The 14,414-nt window shown below is 44.7% G+C and overlaps 1 pseudogene across 1 annotated transcript in view; it reads left to right on the forward strand.

The window, feature by feature from the left end:
• The window catches only part of LOC147637557 (uncharacterized), an 84,002-nt pseudogene that overhangs the window by 34,211 nt on the left and 35,377 nt on the right, over positions 1-14,414 (forward strand). The gene's annotated exons all lie outside the window — the stretch shown is intronic.

The following is a 14,414-nucleotide window of genomic DNA, read 5'->3' on the forward strand; positions in this document are numbered from 1 at the left end:
GGTTTGTGTCATAGTCACATGGGAACGCCGTTCCACTGGTGTGGAATGGGGGAACGTGGAGGAAGCCACCTTGGGAACGGTGGAACGTGGAGCTACGTGGCTTTTATTTTTTTTTTCCCTCATGCGCGAAACGGCGACGTTACTGTTTTTTTTTCTCCACGTTATGGCAGCCGGCGCGTAATAGCGTATCCTCTTTTCTTTTTTTTTGGGTTACGGGTGCCCAACGTTTTGGGCACCCGTAACCCTTAAAAAAAAGAAAAGAGGATACCTGCTTTGAGCGCCGCCGCCGCCGACCCCTAAAAAAAAACAAATCAAAAAACAAAATTAACGAATAGATATTAGATTATGCAACGTTCAAAAAAAACGTTGAAACTTGAAAGACGACCTGCAGGCTGCCAGGCTGCCCTGCAACGTTCAAAAAAAAAAACGTCAATATCAACGTTAAAAAAAAAACGTTCCTCTCTGGAGTCCGAGAACTTATAAAATCCAGTGCAGCTGCAAGTACAGTGTGCAATGTGCATAGCCAAGTACAATCTCTCTCTCTCATAGCCAAGTACAATCTCTCTCTCTCTCTCTCTCTCTCTCTCTCTCTCATAAGGTCATTGAGTTTGCTATCAAATTCTTGTCTCTTTTTGTCTACTTTCAATTGTATATTTGTCTCTTTTTGCCTGCTTTTAATTGTATATTTGTCTACTCATGTGTATTGGAATATGATAACGTGTCGTTCCGGATCCCGTTCCGGATTGCAAGGGGTCCCGTTCCCGTTCCGGATTGGCCCCTCGTTCCCATATCCGTTCCCGTTCCCTGGTGACTATGGTTTGTGTACATTCAATGGAAGGCTATGTTGGGCCACATGCTGTTGAAAACTAGGACCTAGCTTGGCTATGGTAGTTCAAACTTAAATAACAATACTATTATAAGGATTGAACCATAAACCTATAAGGCTAACAAGATCAAAGTGCAAGAGCAAAATGTACATAGAAAGTACTCAAAACCACAACACTTTATATTTCATAAGAACCACACACCAAGTACAACGTTTAGTAGGCCTCATAGCCTCATCCACTCCAACCCTAAATCCCATCTACCAATCAAACGACACACTCCCAACCAATCACAAAATAATCTCCTACAACCATTCTCAAACCTTTCAAAGTTGCACATTGTTTTATCCCGACAGGCCTAGGATTAGGGCTAGGGGCATGTGCTAACCTAGGATTAGGGTTAGGATTAAGGGCTTAGCTAGGGCATAGGAACCTGGAGGGTTCACACGTGGGCTAAGGGCACTAGCAAGAAGAGGTCTAGATTTGGCTAAGAGCTTATAATTAATAGCTTGGGGCTAATAGTGGCTAAAAGCTTATAAATAAAGAGGGAAAGCTTATAAATAAAGCAAGGGCCAATAATAGCTGGATTATTACTATACGAGTTACCTTCGGGTCACTTATTAGACACGAGGTCAAGTAGTCACACGGTGGCGTGGGGCTACCAAGGAAGCGTGCAGGATCTCATGGCCATGGAGCTGCAAGGTGGGTGGTTTGGCCTAGAGTGTTATCTAGGATCCTTTGACTGAGGATAGCGTCGGGCCCAAGCTTGATGGGTGCTCCAAGCCTTCGCCAAGTGATGACCGTGGGGTTGTCAAGTGGTGTCAGGAGGCTTTGGCTAAGTAGGATTCAAGCTTGAATTTGCACATACATGGGTCAGTCCAGGAATGCCTCAACAGTCTTAACTTCACAAACACGTTTATTTTCAAGTACTTTTTGTACTCTTTTGTAAGACCCCTAATTAATAATTTTTCGAGGTCTTTGCTAAACTCTGCTGGAATCTAGTTTTTGTTGCATGCTTTTACTTTTGCACATAAGTGGACAGTTCTTTTTAAAATGGTGAAGAGATCACACTAGGCTTTACCGTGAACCCTTCGTGTTATCCAGATAGCCACTGGGTGACAGGTGACCCGGACATTCTTGCTAGGTGTTGACGTAACCCAAGACTGGATGTTGAGTAAGGTAGTCTTGTGGTGAACCGTGACTCTTGGATGCCTGGGCCGAGATTTCTGTATGGCATATAGACAATAGTGGAACCGACTGCACGAGCCAATGACACGGATTGGGGTGTGAACATGGTGGTATCTTTCATCCTTGACTTCACATAGATTGGATTGATTCTCAAGTTGACCTTGGTGTTCAGAGGGGAATTCGGTTGCTTCAAGGGTGGGTTGTAGAGGGGAAAGTTGGCCATTCCACCTATGATCATGTGGGGTGTGCTTTGGTGGTATGGGACGCCATAGTGTATTCTCATGTAGAATCTCCCGAGGCTTCGCGGGTTTCTTATCTGGGACACTCTAAGCTTTAGCATAGTTAACGTATGGTAATTGTGAGGAGCAGTGCTAGTTTGCGAGGGACAACAAGATAAGGACCTTTCTTGATTGTCTAAGCATGGCATGTTACCCGTAGGGTGATTCCTCACACACTTTTTCTCGTGTAAAAAATTGATGCGTCAGAATTGCGCACGAGAGAGATGAGAAGTTTTGCTGCTTCTCAGTCTTAGACCGAATGTCTAGACCAGTTGATGGCTGGACCATTTGATACTCCAAGGTGGATGCAGTTACACGAGGTTATTTTGATTGGAGGACTTGGGAGTCATGTGGATTTCCACTTGTTCAACGGGGTGTAACCGTGGACATGTTAAGAGGTGGAATATGTTATAACCATTGTCCTTCAAGATCTCTATTAACGGGATTGTGTGGATCTTTGGTTCATCCCAATTTGGTGGGGTGAAAGTGGCTGTTAGTTGTATATTGTCTTAAGGATTTTCGAGGACACGGGAAATACGCAGAAATTGATGGGGAGTTTTATGCTTGCTCTAAAATAGACCTAAGTATCTGATAGTTATGTGTGAAAACACAATCTCCGTTCAGTCTTTGATGAGGATTGGACACGGGAGATCTTGCGGTTGGTCTATTCTACTAGAAGTACAAGGCACTAGGACTTGGTTGTGCATTCAACGGACTAGTCTTTGCCGACAACTAATACAAGATGCCATGTGGTATGACAATTGAGTTGTGCTATGGGTTTGTGCTAGGGTTGTTATGGTAGAGCTTGTTGCACTTTAGGATGCCCTATTCGGATTTAGCTCTTGGATGAGAGTTGGATTGACAAGAAGCAATTGGATCTTTGTAGCACGGTCTACAAAAGGAGACTTACATTGACCTAGGCAAGAGGTAGACTTCAATAGATGCTATGTACGGATGTCCGGATCCGGGGATTCGCTTAGATAGGCTTATCTCCTTATGCATTCACGAGGATGTGAATTGAACCAAATGTGGGAAGTATGTTATGTCCCGATAGGCCTAGTACTAGGGCTAGGGGCGTGTGCTAACCGAGGGTTAGGATTCAGGGCTTAGCTGGGGCATAGGGACCTGGAGCGTTCACACGTGGGCTAAGGGCGCTAGTAAGAAGAGGTCTAGATTGGCTAAGAGCTTATTGTCATCTACATGCACATGGACATGCTAATCCCAAGGCTAATCCTTGAAGGGTATCAGATAAATAGACTATTTAGGGCATGAGCAGGGCACAGGACTCAGGAGGACACTAGAAGGGATCCCTATGGATTAGAACTTGGTTGGCTAGGTTGGCAACATTTATGGATTTTATGTCCATTAAAGTTGGCCCACAGCAGTTGGCCAACATAAGTTGGTGTCCCAATGCCTATATAAAGGCCTAGCCAAGAACTTTCTCTCTCCTCACTTGAGGGCAGGTCTAGAAATAGGACCCTTGAGGTCTAGATTAGGTTTGGGGCAAGCCCATGGCTGCCAAAAACATGTACCCTTTTTTGTATTATATGAGTATATTGAAAATACAGCTCTCTCTCTCTCTCTCTCTCTCTCTCTCTCTCTCTCTCCTCTCCATCTCTTCTTGCGTTTTGCATCTATGTGTTCGTATGTAAGGTGTTTAGGGCTGAAAGAAGAGACATAGATTCCGTACATGTGACGTTTGTATCATAACTTCAGGCCAATTCTGAGATATTGTTGCTGCCCATGCCCCACCTACCCTTACTGTATCGTGCATGGTAAAACCACGGCCTATGTCTTGATCTTTTGGTGGTTTGGTGACCAGGCAACATTGTATTAGCTTCAGGTTCAGCAATGCTAAGCACTGATGGCATCCCAGATGAAGGTGCACAGTCCAAGGAGAGTAACACAAGACATGGAAGAAGTTCCGAGAGGAGGTTGGTTAGTGCCAAGCGGTGTTCCACAAGACCCAAAGGAATGGCAGCCTTGTGGGTCGGATGCCACTTGGGCCATACCAGGAAAGGCTTTCAGGAAAACGGTTCCAAGGGATGATGATCATCCAAGAAGGGGTGGAGTGAGGATGCGAGACTCAATACTCAGGAAAAGAAGAAAGTGTTCAGGGATAGGGCATGAAGGGCCAGGGGGCAAGTGGAACAAATGCACAGATCTTCACCAGACTTCGTAGTGGAATCAGAGACCGAAGGCAAGGTTTTAGTGAAAAGGATGCCAGGTATGGGAAGGATGACAGGTATGGGAGACCATGTCTGGAGACAGGGGATGACATTCATCTAGGGTCAGAAGTTGGAATCTCGTCATCAAGTTTAGTAGAAGGGGATGTCATGTGCATGCACATTTCCAAGGCTAATCCTTGAAGGGCAGCAGATAAACAGACTATTTAGGGCATGAGCAAGGCACAAGAGGACACCAGACGGGATCCCCATGGATCAAGACTTGGTCGGCTAAGTGAGCAAGCCATTTTGGGCTGGTCAGGAGCATTTATGGATTTTATGTCCATTAAAGCTGGCCCACAGCGGTCGGCCAGCATAAGTTGGTGTCCCAATGCCTATAAAGGCTCAGCCAAGAACTCTTTTTATTATCTCTCCTCACTTTAGGGCAGGTCTAGAAATAGGACCCTTGAGGTCTGGATTAGGTTTGGGGCAAGCCTATGGCTGCTAGAAACATGTACCCTTTTTTGTACTATATGAATAAACTAAAAATACATCTCTCTCTCTCTCTCTCTCTCTCTCTCTCTCTCTCTCTCTCCATCTCTTCTTGCGTTTTGCATCTGTGTTCCTATGAAAGGTGTTTAGGGCTGAAAGAAGACACAGAGTTTCCACGCATGTGACACTTATAATTAATAGCTTGAGCTAATAATGGCTAAAAGCTTATGTTCTAATACACACCAGCCACTGTGGAGAAGCTTATGGCTCATGTCTTGGATGACATGGCAACCACTTCACCTCCTAGAGTGTGTTTCCAAGGCTACATTTCCATAGCTTTTTCATTCACGAGTTTAAGGCTTTGACAGTTGTGTGGTTGGGGTTAACTTCAAAGTCAACATTGTTTGTATGAGAAGCTTGTAGGAGACACGTGGTGTGGTATAGGGTTCAGTGCTGAGCTTAGCAATGGAGGCTTGAAGCAATGGGCAGCCATGGCTAAGGAGCAGACAATGAGAGAAAGAAAGAAAGTTATATTAAACATCTTCAAAAAGCCCAGTGGGTCTATGAGATCAAAAGTGATACAATAGTGTCCATATAATCTCATCATGGTACAAAAGAAAACAAAGACGAGAGCTATGAGTTGGGAATGTCAAATCCGAGCCTTATGATACAAAATGAGACCATCATCATCATACAGCCTATGCCAACCCCCCTGGTAGTAGGAGGGGGCCATCAAGGATATCAAAGCATTGGGTTAGCCTGTAGAAGGCTTTGCAGATCCGCTGAGCGTGGGAAGGTGGCTATGTGTCTCTCCAAGATCTCCTTAAGTTGGGGTTGATGTCTGTGTTGCTGGCAAGGTCCAGGGAGTCTAGGACGTTAGGCTCGTTGTCACGTGCACACCCATCAGGTGTACAAGTGGCATGGCATCATCAAGCATCCATAAACATTAATCAGGACATTTAAGCATTATTCAGGCATTTTCAGCACCAACATCAGTCCATTAGCCATCTTCAGCACATAAAGGCATTTAGAGCATTTATGGCATGTAGTCAGGGCTGTTATTATGATCAACCGACAGCACCTCTACAGCATCCATGAGCATTTATTGCAGGTCGTGGAGTCCAGATACCTGGCCGACAGCAGTTTATCTGCCCGACCAGCAGCAGTCACCCATATATAAGCCATCGCATCAGTTCAGTCCAAGCATCTCAGCTTCTCTTCAGCGCTTCCTTCCTAGGAGACAAGGGAAGTCAGTGGGACAGCAGTTCACAGTCATCATAGGCAGCACATTCAGTCCATGGTCTCATCTCTCCTCAGCGTTTCTCATCCATGGAGCAAGGGAGAAGCAGATCAGCAGTATAGCCAGCCTATTCAGCACATAGATCATCATTCCTACCTCCTCCATAGAGGGAAGCCGGCATGGAAGGGTGGACCTCAACATTGGAGCAAGGAACTGTCCTCATCATCAGGATTCATCATATCCCTCTCATCCCGAGAAGGATCTTCATCTAGGACAGCATCATAGATCTATTTCTAGATCTTCATTGTAACCATTCATTTTAATATAGCTGCATTGCATTGCATTGACACTAATTTTCTATCTCTTAAGCCTCATTAAGTGATGTTTAGTTAGCCTAAGGTTGTGATTACTATGGTCAATCCCTCACATGTCACACTCGCTATAGTGCCATGGCCTGATCTAGAGTCACACCAGAGTGGGGTCTGGCAGGGGGTCAGGCACTCCAGAATGTGTGGCTCGATGAGGCTGTGTGGGTATGTCATCCATGGCTGGTGTGGCGACCTCTTGTAGTTGGAAGAATTGAGTGGATGGTCTCTTGGGGTTGGGGTGGATGTCTCCCAACGGATCTCGACTCCCTAATCAGGGAGTCTCTATGGTGATGAAGCTCTAGTAGCCTAGGCACCGTTGATCTGGGTAATCCATGATCTTGGATAAGGGTCCAAACCCCTCTCTGAAGAGATAGTGGAACCTTCCTCGAATCTCATAATATACAGTGCACCTGCATATGAAGTGCTCCTTTGACTCGACCTCTGGCTGGCACATAGTGCATATCCTCTCCTCACGAGGTTTCTGCATGGCTCTCTCTATCTCTATTCTCAGGTGGTGTGATGACACTCAGCCCATTGCAATCCGCATGGCATGTGACATATATATGTCAAGATAACTAGCCCTCAGTACGAAACCATCCTCTGTAAGCCTCGTGAAAGTATCCATGTAGTAACTGTCGTTTGTGTGAGAGTGGCTCATGTGACATGATCCAAGTATTTTGTATGTATAGTCCCAATAAATCATATTTGATCACCCGGTTCCTGTCATTGTGAGAGAGCCTGATGAATGAGCAGTCTGGGTCATACTGGACTGGTGGGAGGGGATCCATCTTGAGTCCTTGCCTTGTGAACTAGGTGCATACTCGGCTATACCATGACTTATGCGCATCTGTTGCTAGAGAGAGAGAGAGAGAGAGAGAGAGAGAGAGAGAGAGAGTACCCATTGTGGTCCTATATGATGAGGCATGTACTAGTTGCTAAAGGCCTTTGGAATGTGGTCAGTGGTAGTGAAACTCGTCGTGTTTCACAACTACCAGTGCAACCAGGTACTGCAGGTACATCTGAAGTAGAATCTGATACAGGTGTGGCTCCTCCACATGCACCACCAGTTCCTTCCATTGCTGCTCAAACGAGATGGGATGGAAGAGATGCACAGGCGCATGCATTGCTTACACTTTCTGTGAAGCGAAGCATTATTCCTCATATTCGGTTATGTAAGACTTCAAAACAGGCATGGGATGCACTTGCTACATTATACCAGGTACGCAATGAAGCACGTGTTGCATATGTGCGCAAATAGTTGGAGTTTGAGTACATGAATGAGAGAGACTCTATGGACAGCTTCTTGACCAAGATCAAAGATTTTAAGGAGCAGCTCGCTAGTGTGAATGAGATATATCCTGATAGTACATTGGTGCCCACAGTTCTCAATGCATTGCCGGATTCTTATCAGAGTTTGTCTCTACCTTTAGACTCATGATGAAGGAAAATCCAAATGTCCTTACATTTCTTATGAGTTGGTTTCAGTACTCTTGCAAGAAGAGCAGTCTAGGCAAAACAAATCTCTTATGTGAGTTGGTGACCAAGCTTTTGTTGCGAGTCAGAAAGGCAAAGGTAAAACTTCTTTGCATAGTGGCTATAAGCCGAAATTAGAATCCTCAGGTAAGGATGCAGAGAAAGAAGGTGATAAGCCTGAAAAGAAAGGTAAGTGTCACTAATGGAGGAAACTAGGGCACTGCATAAATGAGTGCAAGAAAAGGCTAGAGAAGGAGAAAAAGAAAGAATCGGGCATGGTTGTGGCTGATGCATCTGTACCAAGTGCAGAGAAGAAGGAATCTGGAAGTTTTGCGTAAGATGATTGAGCATGGACTGAACATTGCAGTTATGACCCTTCTGTTCATGATATATGCATGTCAATGGCAGAATCAGATGCTTGGTACTTTGACAGTGGTGCTAGTAAGCACATTACTTCATAAAAAAAAAATGTTCTCATCTCTGGAATCTGTCCCAAGTGTAGGAACCATCACATGTGCAAATGGTTTCTCATATCTTGTCAAAGGAGTTGGTAGAGTTGTGCTCACTGCTGCAAATGGGGACGCATTTACTCTTTCTAAAGTTTTATATGTGCCAAGTATTAAGAAGAACTTGCTGTCAGTTTTAGCCTTAGCCTTGTCAGGCTTGATGGTAAAATTTGTGGATGACAGATGTACAGTTCAGGATAGAAATAATGGTTATTCTATCATTGTCTCAGGTACCTTGTTTCATGGCCTATACAAGATGGATGTATTTGAGAAGTTACAGCATGATGCTTGCGTAGTCTCTACGACTTGTGCTATGAGTGAAGCAGAATTATGGCATGCACGATTTGGCCATCTGAATCATGGCAGTTTGTTACGCCTTCAAAGGCATGATATGGTGTCTGAGTTGCTAACTCTTGAGACCCTTGCTAGACATGTATGTGAGGGGTGTATTCTTGGTAAAATGCATCGGGCATCATTTCCAAAGGATGGATCTATGAGAGCTGTTAAAAAATTATAGCTTATACATAGTGATGTATGTGGTCCTATGAGGACACCATCTATTGGGGGATATCTCTACTTCGACTTTTATTGATGATTACTCTAGATATAGCTGGGTGTATCTATTAAAGCAAAAGTTAGAGGTTTTTATGTGCTTTTAGGTACTTCGTATCCATGGTTGAAAATGCATGTGAATGTAAAGTTGACACCTTTCGTTTAGATCGAGGGGGAGAGTATATGTCCAAGGAATTTCATGCATATATGGCTGAAAAAGGCATAAGGCATCAAAGTACAATGTCATACACACCTCAGCAAAATGGTGTGGCTGAGATGAAGAACAGGTCTCTCGTGGAGATGGCACGATGTATGGTGAAAGCCCAAGATTTACCTTATGGTTTTTGGTTAGAGGCAACTATGTGCGTAAATTATGTGTTGAACAAATGCCCTACGAAGGCCTTGCAGTCTAAAACTCCTTACGAAGCTTGGCATGGCCAGGAAGCCTTCTGTGGTTCATTTGCGTGTTTTTGGTTGTCTTGCTTATGCTCTTGTGCTTGAGCAATAATGCAATAAGCTTGATGATAAGGCAACTAAATGCATATTTGTGGGATACAATTCAGAAAGCAAGGGATATAGACTCTACCATCCGGCCTCAGCGGATTTTGATAAGTAGAGATGTTGTTTTTGTCGAAAACTCAGTTTAGCCCATGCTTTCATGCAAAAAACAGCAGAATGTATGCTCACAAGACATGTTTGATTCGCTCGTAACTTTTTTTAATGGAGGACAGCCATATGTAGAGCAATTGAATGCTCAACCAAGTGCTAAAATTCAGCCTTTGCAGGTGCAAAATCAGCCTGCAAATCAGCATTTTGATGAGGCAATTATTGAGGACGTAGTGGATGAGGAGAGAGCAGCCATAGAAGAATCTAGGCGTATGCCAAAATGGCTTGTGCAGACATTGAGGGATAGCAAGATGGCAGCTCCTCATGGAGATTATTCTCACGTGGATCATGTACTCATTTCTACTTTATGTAATGAGGAGGAACCTGTTTCTGAAACCGGCCTCTGGTATGAACCAAAGTGCGGTGGACTAGCAGTCACCCGTCCACTTGTAGTCTAGATATGAAAACAGAATAGATTGGAGCTAGAGTGCCCAAATCTGAAAACACAAAGCGACACCTGTTGGCCCCAAAGCTTGGCGTCCCTTGCGGTATTTCTTTATTCAATTTCAAAAGTATGAAGGGCTGAGTACAACAAAATCAGCCAAGAGATTACACCTGTATGTCCAATCTGACAGCCCACAATACCTCTTAGCACAGAGGATTCACACACACAGATCTGTGTCTCAAAGCAACACTCTGTGCCTCCCTCTGATCAGCCAAGACCATTAAGCAGGGCAGCCATGAGCATACATCTGGCATATCTCAAGCACATGATTCAACATCTCAGCTCATACATACATTCACTGTTCAACCTCTGTCTCCACTCTTTTCAATCTGCCATACCCCTCCTCTCACAAGGGGCCAGATAGCTCAAATCTGCAACAGACATAAGGCAATAGAAAGAGAGATAGATGAACAGATGCGGAGCTTACCAAAATCAGCTCGTGGATCTGCACCGGAGGAAGTAACGGTACCAATCTGTACTTGCAGGGCACTTGTTTCAACAACCCTGCTTCACACGTGTGAGTGTACTTGTCTCTACCTTCCTCTCTGCATCCACTTCAATGCTGTACCTGTAGCCCTTTGATGCTGCACCGGCTGTACCACGATATACTCCGCCTGTACCAAGGAGAGCGCCGCCTACAACTGTACGGCTCAGTCTGTACCAGAAAGTACGCCGCCTGCAGCTGTAATGATGCGCCTGCTCCTGCTGTACCCGACTGTACCTGAAGGTACATTTCTGTACCTGCTGTACGGCCACCTGTCAGCAGTCGTATAGGTGATTGTACCTGCTGTACGGCCTCTGTCAGAGCCCAAAGCTTCTGTACCTCCTCAGGCTGTCAGCGCCGCCTGTACCCACAGAGGAAACTGCAGCAAAATACAGCAGCCATACTGTACTTGCAGTCGTACAGGGCTGTACGGACTGCATACGTGGACTGTACGACTGGATTTGCACAGAAAAACAGCAGCAGCACACACTCTTCAGCAGTCGACTTCTTCCCTCTTGCTTTCCACGCTTCCTTCTTGCACGTATGCTTCACGTTTTCCAAAAAGAAGAGAGAGAGAGAGGAGAGAGAGGCATGCACTCCAAAAGTGGAGTTGCCCCCTCCCCATATTAATCCTAGGGCCCCAACTTTAATAAATATTAAAGTTCCCTAGGGGCCACTAAGGCCTAGGGACAACCTTCAATAAAACATTAAAATTTTAATGTTCTAGTTCCCCCCTTCACACCTAGGGATGTCCACACATCATTAACTCTGTCCGGGCACCCCCCCATGTGAATCATTCAATATTTTGACTCAGCAACCACCATGCCCACACTTGTGCTGTTCCATTTTCACAGGGCCATGACATACCCCCCTCTTGAAAAATGGCAAGCGTCCTCGATTGCATTCTGGTGATAGAGCAAAATATCCAAATTGAAATATACAATATGGCAAGATCAGCGTCCCAATCTCTCTAAGCCATGCACATGTATCAACATTCACTGCAAACCAATGGCGTAGTAATAGTCCAAGTTGTATACCACTGTGAACCATACATATCCACAAAATCCCATGTGACTAGTACACATATATCATAGAAGTTCCATAAACAGATGTACTGTCAGCCTCAGTACCTTCGGGTGAGATAAAAACTGCACCAAGCGACCTCTAGATGTCATCTGAGCCTGTCTATATCAAGGGAGTGGAGGTGCTACCCCCCTCTTGAGCATCAGGTAATGCTCCAGACCCATGCTCTGCTGAACCTGAATGAGCCACAACAAGAGTCGGCTCTAATTCAAAGGCATCGAGATAAAGGTGCAAAACCTGAGGTGAATATGTTAAGTCACCTTCCTCCATCCACTTCGCATTCATCGGTGAATAGTTCTTGAACTTCACAAGATAGCGACGAGAAACTTTACCTCGTACCTTTCTTTCTTTATGTGCCAGTATCTGCTCTGGAATCAGAACCTCATCAAGTTCCTCAACTTCCGGCTGAGCCTCATCTGATACATCCTCGGGCACATCCCCACGGAAAGGTCTAAGGAGACTCACGTGAAAAGCATTGTGAATCCTCCAGTGATCTGGTAGCTTCAAGCGATAGGCTACCTCACCAATCTTTTCCAATACCTGAAAAGGCCCATAATAACGCATGCTCAATTTAGGGAATAAGCGCTCTTTACCCTTCATCTTCTTGAGTCTAGCCTTTTCAAAGCGCAAAAGAACCCAATCACCGAATGCAAACTCTAAAACACGTATGTGACGGTTTGCAGCTTTCTTTTGCTTCTGCTGAGTTTTCTGGAGTGCCAACTTAACCCTCCGATAAGCTTCATCCAAACTTTCCACATACTGATCAGCCTCAAAAATCTTATCCTTTGTATGCAAAATGGGTGGTACCTTCTTCCCTCCTTCCACAATCTCAAAAGGCGCCTTGCCTGTCGAGGTATGTATAGTGTTGTTATATGCAAACTCCACCAAAGGAAGATACTTTTCCCATTGTTGCTTGTGCTCTGACACATAACACTTGAGAAGATCCAACACTGTCGAGTTAGCCTCTTCTAACTGACCATCTGTTTGTGGATGAAATGACAATGAAAACTTGAGAGTTGTACCCATGTTGTCAAACAACCCTCTCCAGAACAAACTCGTCATCCGTGGATCACGGTCACTAATGATAGATGTAGGCAAGCCATGATATTTGAAGATGTTCGCCATGAACAACTTCACCATATGATCCACTTTGATCGTCTTACGCACGGGAATGAAATGAGCCTGCTTACTAAACCTGCATATGATAGTCCAAATGCCATCATTGTCCGTTCGTGTCCGTGGAAGATCAAATATAAAATCCATGGCAATGCTCTCCCAAGGTCTATCTGGAATAGGTAAAGGCTGTAATAACCCCGGTGTCTTTTGACGGTCAAACTTTACCTTCTGACATACGATGCATTGCCTCACAAAGGCATCAACATCTCTTCTCAAGGTTGGCCAATAAAAGAAAGTCTCCACTGCTTTTACCGTGGCGTCAATTCCTCTATGACCTGCATACGGTGGAGCATGACTTTCAATCATAACCTTGAGTCGCAATGGCCTGGTAACACACAGTCTGCCATGCATCAATAAAAACCCATCTTGGAGAGTATAGTGCTCATGCCGCTGACCCTCAGACATCTGATCGTACACCCTGCCAAAGTCCTCATCATGGTCATACTGCTCTTTCATTTCATCAAGCTCATGATGATAAGCAAGTGAAACTGCAGAGACCTGTGGCTTGCGTGACAAAGCATCTGCCACTACATTCTTTTTGCCTTCCACATGCACAATCTGGAAGTGAAACATAGACAAAAAATTTGCCCAACGCATAACGCAAGGTCTGATGATCTGTCTGCATAGTGAAATCAGCCCCAAGCAAGTAGTGTTTCCATGTAGAAAGAGCGTGAATTACAGCCAACATCTCTTTCTCATAAACCTGTAAATGCTTCTCGGCATCTTGCAATATTCTACTCTCATAAGCTATCACATGTCCCTCTTGCATGAGAACCGCACCAATGCTACTTCCACATGCATCACACTGGACAACGAAAGCCTTTCGGAGGTCCGGTAACACCAATACTGGGTCCGAAGTAAGCTTTTCTTTGAGCTTTTTGAATGTTGTAATTTCCCGATTAGCCCATCTAAACGGAGTTGCCTTCTTTGTCAAGGCATGAAGAGGCGAAGCAATTTCAGCAAAGTACCGTATGTATCGCCTGTAATAGGAACACAATCCTAGAAAGCTGCGTACATCATGCACGGTTCTCAAATCTGGCCAATTAAGAATCGCTTCCACCTTTGCTGGATCCATACGGACTCCATGCTTAGACACAATATGCCCCAAGAAATGTATCGCTTGCAAAAAGAACTCACTCTTTTTGCCATTAACAACCAGCCTATGGTTCCTGAGTTCTGCAAACACAATGGCCAAATGCCTTCTATGCTCTTCCTCAGTTTGTGAATGCACAATCATATCATCAAAGAATGTGCCCACAAACGCTCTATGAGGCCTGAAAATCCTGTCCATCATTCTGTTAAATGTGGCAGGTGCATTTGTCAAACCAAAGGGCATAACCAAGAATTCATACAACCCAAACGTGGTTCGGAATGCTGTCTTATGCACATCCTCGGGTCTAATTCGTATCTGATGATACCCGCTTTTCAAGTCAATACGACTAAAGACTGTGGAGCCCTGTAAGCGGTCCAAAAT

The sequence above is a fragment of the Cibotium barometz genome, chromosome 6 (assembly GCF_041138505.1).
Source record: "Cibotium barometz isolate CiBa-2024 chromosome 6, ASM4113850v1, whole genome shotgun sequence".
NCBI classification, from domain to species: Eukaryota; Viridiplantae; Streptophyta; class Polypodiopsida; order Cyatheales; family Cibotiaceae; genus Cibotium; species Cibotium barometz.